The sequence below is a fragment of the Gopherus evgoodei genome, chromosome 6 (genome assembly GCF_007399415.2).
Source record: "Gopherus evgoodei ecotype Sinaloan lineage chromosome 6, rGopEvg1_v1.p, whole genome shotgun sequence".
In the NCBI taxonomy this organism is placed as follows: domain Eukaryota; kingdom Metazoa; phylum Chordata; order Testudines; family Testudinidae; genus Gopherus; species Gopherus evgoodei.
The window spans coordinates 136,450,424-136,456,506 of record NC_044327.1 but is presented as its reverse complement, the minus strand read 5'-3'; positions in this window follow the sequence as shown (position 1 = coordinate 136,456,506).

Here is a 6,083-nt window from a genome sequence, read left to right as displayed (position 1 = left end):
GGGGGCACAGACGCCCGCCCCCACCTCACAACCCAGGCAGTAGCAGCCTGTCCCTGCCTCGCAAGCCCTGGTCTAGGAGAGGGCACAGGCAGGCCGTGGGGAGCCTCGGGCACGCCACCCCCAATCGCTGTGGCTGAGCTGTGTGTGTGGTGTGGGGGGGTGTTACACTCGGGGGCCCAGGGCGATGGAGAGGGAAGGTGCTTCCCTTTTTCACTCTTTGCTGCTTGTCAGAAACAGTCGCTCAGCACCCAGGGCAGCGCCGGGGGTTCTGGCTGTGCCAGTGTCACACCCTGAGCACGTCACCGCGCCAGCGGCTGACTGGGAGCTAACCGGGCAGAGCTTTCTCACCCGCGCTACCCGGCCAATCACCCTTGGGCTCTTTCCTGCCCCCTCTCCAATCTGTCAACACCCTGTTTAATCCGTGGGCACCGGACCTGGGCGCAGGGCCCAGAATCGGTCTCCCCAACACCGAGGACACGGGTAACATCCCCCCCTGCTCCCTCACTCGGGGGTGTTGTCAGGTAGCATCACCTAGTGGTCAGGGCTTAGGCCCCTGATGTGCAGGGGGGTTGATGGTAGGGGAGCTGGGGCTCTCCCGCTCCACCGGACTCCGATCCAGGCCCCACGAGGACAGTCAGTGCTCTGACAGCCCGGGGCTGCGTACGGCTGCCCTTCCCGGGCCTCTTCCTATCCCCCGTGCTCGTCTCCAGGTCGCCGTCCGGGGAAGGCAGCGTGAGGGTGTCTGCTCCCCTCCAGGCCCCCTCGGCGGCTGCAGGTAGTCGGGCAGCTCTCTTCCTCTCTCATCGGTAGTGGCCTCCTCCTGCAGGACGGCCCTCCCGGGCCAGCGCAGTCCACGGGCCGTCCCTGCTGCAGTAGCCCAACAGAGCCAAGGGGAATGACCAGACTTCAGACTCCATCTGCAGGGAGACGGGGTGTCATGGACTCACAGATCGTGCCCACTCTTGGCCCTCTGCGATCCGTGGGGGGTGCCCCCTTCAGCAAGACAGCCCCTCTCGGGGGTCCACGCTCTCTCGGGGTCAGGCCCCTCCACCTCCTGGAGCCGCACCTCTCTGAGCCTTAGCACGTCTGTCTGTGCCATGGGCCCCCTCCTTGAGTCCATGCACTCTGGGCCCCTGGGGCCTCCTCCCCCCCAAAGGGGCTAATGCCCCCTGTTCTCTAGCCCGGAGTGACTCTCAGCCAGCATAAAACAGGAGGGTTTATTGAGAGTTGAACACAGCACAGGAAACTCTCGGGGCCTCAGGCCTGGCCTCCCTCAGCCCAGCACATCCCAGTCTCCCTGCATCCAGGTGGGCTCTGCCTGCTCCCCTCTCCAGCCCAGATCCCCCCCTGCTTCCCCGCTGGTCCTTCAATATCCCCGGCCCCAGGCCCCCTCTGTCCATTGTCTTCTCTCCAGGTAAACAGGGTCGTAAACAGGAAGGCCTGGGTCTCCTCTTCTCTCAGCCCTCCTCTGGCCCTTCTGGCTGGAACCAGCTAGTCAGGTCACCGGGGTCCTCTCCCCACCGTCCATTGTCCTCCCACTGGCCAGAACCAGCTGTGTCTCCGGGTCACTAGGTCCCCAGTCGCTGGGGTCTCCATCCTCCAGGCCATCAGCCAGGGTCCTGAGTTCCCTCGCCAGTCCTCTGTACCAACAAACCCCCTTTCCCCTCACCTCGTTAAACCCATAGCACATAGGGAAACTGAGTCTCACCCCCTCTGCATGCAAACCCTAGGAAAACCAAGCTACTCCCCCATAGGAAACAAGGAAAAACACGAAACGTCCCTACTTTGTCACAGGGGGACGCTCCTCCCCCGGCGGTCTCTATGGCAGGCCCTCCAGGAGGGGCCATTGTCCTGGGGAGAGATTCTACCTTCCCTCCTGTGACGTTATTGATATAAACTGGGACCATATAGAACATGGGTTGCAACCAAGGTCCTGTAGTGGCACCAAATCCTAGGTAAAGGGGGTCATATAAGGTGTCTAAGACCAAGTTGTAAGTTACTGGTTATGATTATGCTGTCTGTATGTCTGTATCATTTTGTAGTTGAAGTTATGAATATTGGCTGTATACTGTCTGTATTGCAAACTTGTGCTGTGTTACTGGGAAAGATCCCAGACAAGTTGGTGTCAGCTCTGTTTAGCCTGCTTGATGGCCCATTAAGGACCATCAGCTACACAATTGACCCATTGAGAGGAGGCAGATACGCCTTGTGACTCAGCTGGGTGTGCAGAAACTGGCCCATGTGACTGCAAACTCCATTTTGCTGTAACTTTCCACAGCAGGAACAAAGGAGTGTTCTTACACTTGGAAAAGCCTATATAAGGCTGATGCCTCATCTCCATCTTGTCTTCAGTCCTGCTTCCTACCTCTGGAGGGACTTTGCTACAAACAGAAGCTCTGCACAAAGGACTGAATGACCCATCCCAGCGGGGGATGTTCTCCAGAGACTTGATTTGACCCTGCAGTTTACTCCATCACTGCTACAAGCCTGAACTAAGAACTTGGCCATTACTGTATGGAATTGATTCCATTTAACCAATTCTAGCTCTCACCTCTATCTTTTTCCTTTTATGAATAAACCTTTAGATTTTAGATTCTAAAGGATTGGCAACAGCGTGATTTGTGGGTAAGATCTGATGTGTATATTGACCTGGGTCTGGGGCTTGGTCCTTTGGGATCGAGAGAACCTTTTTCTTTTACTGGGGTGTTGGTTTTCATAACCATTCATCCCAGGACGGGTGGCACTGGTGGCGACACTGGGAGACTGGAGTGTCTAAGGAAATTGCTTGTGTGACTTGTGGTTAGCCAGTGGGGGGATACCAAAGTCCCCTTTGTCTGGCTGGTTTGGTTTGCCTTAGAGGTGGAAAAGCCCCAGCCTTGGGCTGTGACTGCCCTGTTTAAGCAATTGGTCCTGAATTGGCACTCTCAGTTGGGTCCCACCAGAACCGCATCGTCACACCTCTGCTCTCTGCTGATCTGCGCTGTCCCCTGGGCTGCCCCCTCGAGCTGCTCCCCTGCCTTGTAGCTCCTCTGCCAGCTGGAGCATTTCCTGCGGGGTTGGGCTGGGCCGGGGGCAGTTCCTTGGCCCCTGCTTGCCAGGGCGGGGTTTGTGTCCCCCATCCAGACACCTGTGAGGGCCAGCGCCTGAGCTGGGGCCAGGCCAGGGGAGCTGCTCTCTCAGCCAGGTGGACGATGCTTCAGCCTGAAGGTCTCTGGGCTGAGCTCAGGGCTGCCCAGGGGGCTCCAGGTGCCGGACAAACCCTGCTCTGGCTGGAACAGGCTGCCGGGCGCCGCTGCAGACCCCGGCTGGGGGCATCGGTCCCTGCGGAGGGGACACGGCTCGCCCAGGGGCTGGCTGGGTGGGACTCGCTGGGCAGGGCCCAGGGTGCAGCAGGAGGCTGGAGCCCAGGGGCTCTTGCTGGGAGGGCTGAGTCCTCGTGGTCTCTCCTGAAGGGCAGGTAGGACCCCCGGGGCGGGGGAGGGTCTGGCCCAGGCTCCAAGAGACTGTTCCAAAGCTGGGGTGTAGCCCGGATCCAGGGGAGCTGTGACAGCCTGGTGAGAGTTGCTGCTTCCCAGGGCAGAGCCCCCGGCGCTAGGGCTGGCTGCATTCCTGGTTCCCTGGTGCCTGGCTCTATTAACACGTTTTGCTGGAAAGGGCCGAGCGCGTCGCGGGGCCCAGCCGCTCTGCAGGGCTGCCCTGAGCTGCAGCTCCGCGGCCCGGCCCATCGGAGGGTTGGTCAGCGGGGATTGTACATTTCCTGCCAGAGCCCAGGTGGCAAAGTGGGCTAGCGACAGGACAGTGGCACAAGGGCCGAGCGGCGCATGGCCAGGGGGCAGGAGGCAGCGAGGGGGGCTGGGCTCACTCAACACCAGGCTCTCAGCAGGGATTTGGTGGAAGGAGGAGGGAAGCCAAGGTGGTTCCTATGCAGCCGGGCGGGTGGAGCTGGGGGCTGGCTGGCCTGCTGGGTGGCTTCCCCTTGGCTGGGGCCCAGCCACCCCCTGGGCACAGGCGGCTGCTGTCACCGCAGACACTGGCTGAGGCTCACTGAGGGCTGAAGCCCAGCTGGATGGGACTCGCTGGGCAGGGCCAGGGTGGAGCAGGAGGCTGGAGCCCAGGGGCTCAGTCTAGGGGGTGCTGGGGCTGCGGGGCCCCCCTTGGAGGAAGAGGGAAAGCTGAGTGGGGAGCAGGGCCGGCTCTAGGCACCAGCAAAACAAGCAGGTGCTTGGGACGACACATTTCCAGGGGGTGGCATTGTGGTCACCCCTTTTTTTTTTTTTAACTCACCTCCTCCCCTCTCAAAACCCTGGCCCCAGAGAGACCCCAGCCCCAGAGTTCCCCACCCCCGAGAGCCCCCTGACCAGCCCGGCCCCAGAGAGACCCCAGCCCCAGAGTGCCCCTCCCCCAAAAGCCCCCCAACCACCCCCGGCCCCAGAGAGACCCCAGCCCCAGAGTTCCCCACCCCCAAGAGCCCCCCGACCAGCCCGGCCCCAGAGAGACCCCTGCCCCAGAGTGCCCCTCCCCCAAAAGCCCCCCAACCATCCTGGCCATAGAGACCCCAGGCCTAGACTGCCTCTCTCCTGAGAGCCCCCCGACCATCCTGGCCACAGAGACCCCCCAGCCCCAGAGTGCCCCCAGGACAGCTGATGGGCAGGGTGGGGCTGGGGGCCACAAGCCTGTTCATCCTGCCATCTGGTGCAGTGAGAGCTGCCGTGGGCTCCCCATCCATGGCACCAGGCACTTCCCCCACTGAAATCGCTGGGGCTCTCTCACAAGCTGTGGGGGTCACACTCCCCCAGGCTGGCTCTCGGTGCCTCATTGGGGATCCTGGCTGTGAGGTTAACGGCCAGGCTGGCAGCACATGGCAGCAACTCACACAGGTGCCAAGCAGCTCCGGGCTGGGCTATTGGGCTGTGCCAGGAGCTGGAGCTCTGCCTCCAGGCTGGCAGCACACAGGGCTGCTCCCAGGGTACCCCCCAGCTGGGTCGCTCACTCCGTCCCTGCTCCGCCCCTCGCGCGGCGCTCCCCGGCCCAGAGATCTGCCCCACGCCCGACCTCCACACATGCAGAGCCAAGTCCCTTTATTGGTGGCTGCTGTGGGGCGGGCCTCATGCCTTCTTGCCGCTCTGCTTGGCCGGGCTTCGCAGTCCTGGGGAGGGAAAAGGCAGAGCATGTGAGGGCGGGGCAGGGAGTTCCCCCAGCGGGGCTTGGGGGGCAGAGCTGTGCCCCGGGTGTCCCAGCAGGACGGCGTTCCGCAGCTCTGGCATCTCGGCAAAGGGCAAGTAGGCTTCTCCTGGGGGCAGAAGAGAGAGGCAGGCGTGGGACGGAGGCCACAGGCAGGGGGTGATACAGGGAGGATGGAGGCCCTGGAGAGGGTCAGAGCCATGGAATGGGGGCTGCAGGGCCTGGGGGTAACAGCAAGGGACGGGGCCATGGCAGTGGGGGTAACATGAAGAGGAGTGAAGGGCAGACACGGGTATAGGGGAAACATGAGGAGAGACAGGGACGTGGGATGGGGGTAAAAGGGTAACTCAGGAGGCGGGGAGAGGGTAACACGTAGGGTTGCCAGGTGCCTGGTTTTCGACTGGAAAGTCCAGTTGAAAAGGGACCTAGGCAGTGTCCAGTCAGATATACTGACCGGACACCAATAGTCCAGTTACTGCAGGGTGTGGGAGGTGCCAGGTCATCAACGCACACCAGCCCCTGCTCAGCTGGGGCCGCCTCTACCTGCATCTCCTGGGCAGGCTCTGCATCAGCCTGCAGCTCCGGAGCAGAGGGATCCCAGGTGGAGGAGGGTAGGGGGAAGGGAGGGGCAGCTGGAGAGGAGCCAACTATGATGGGGAAGGGGAGAGAGCAGCGAGTGGGGGCCAGGGCGTTGTGGAAAGAGGTGGGGCGGGGGGTCCAGTTGTCTGCAATTGGAAAGTTGGCAACCCACATGGGAAGGTGGGGTCATGGTGAGGGAGGTGCCCACGGGGAGTGGGGGTAACGGGGAGGGAGGGGCCCATGGGGTGTGGGGGTAACACAGAGAGGAAGGTGCTGTCCCGGAGTGTGGGGGAGTCCAGCCCTGCACCCCTCTTCCTGGGACC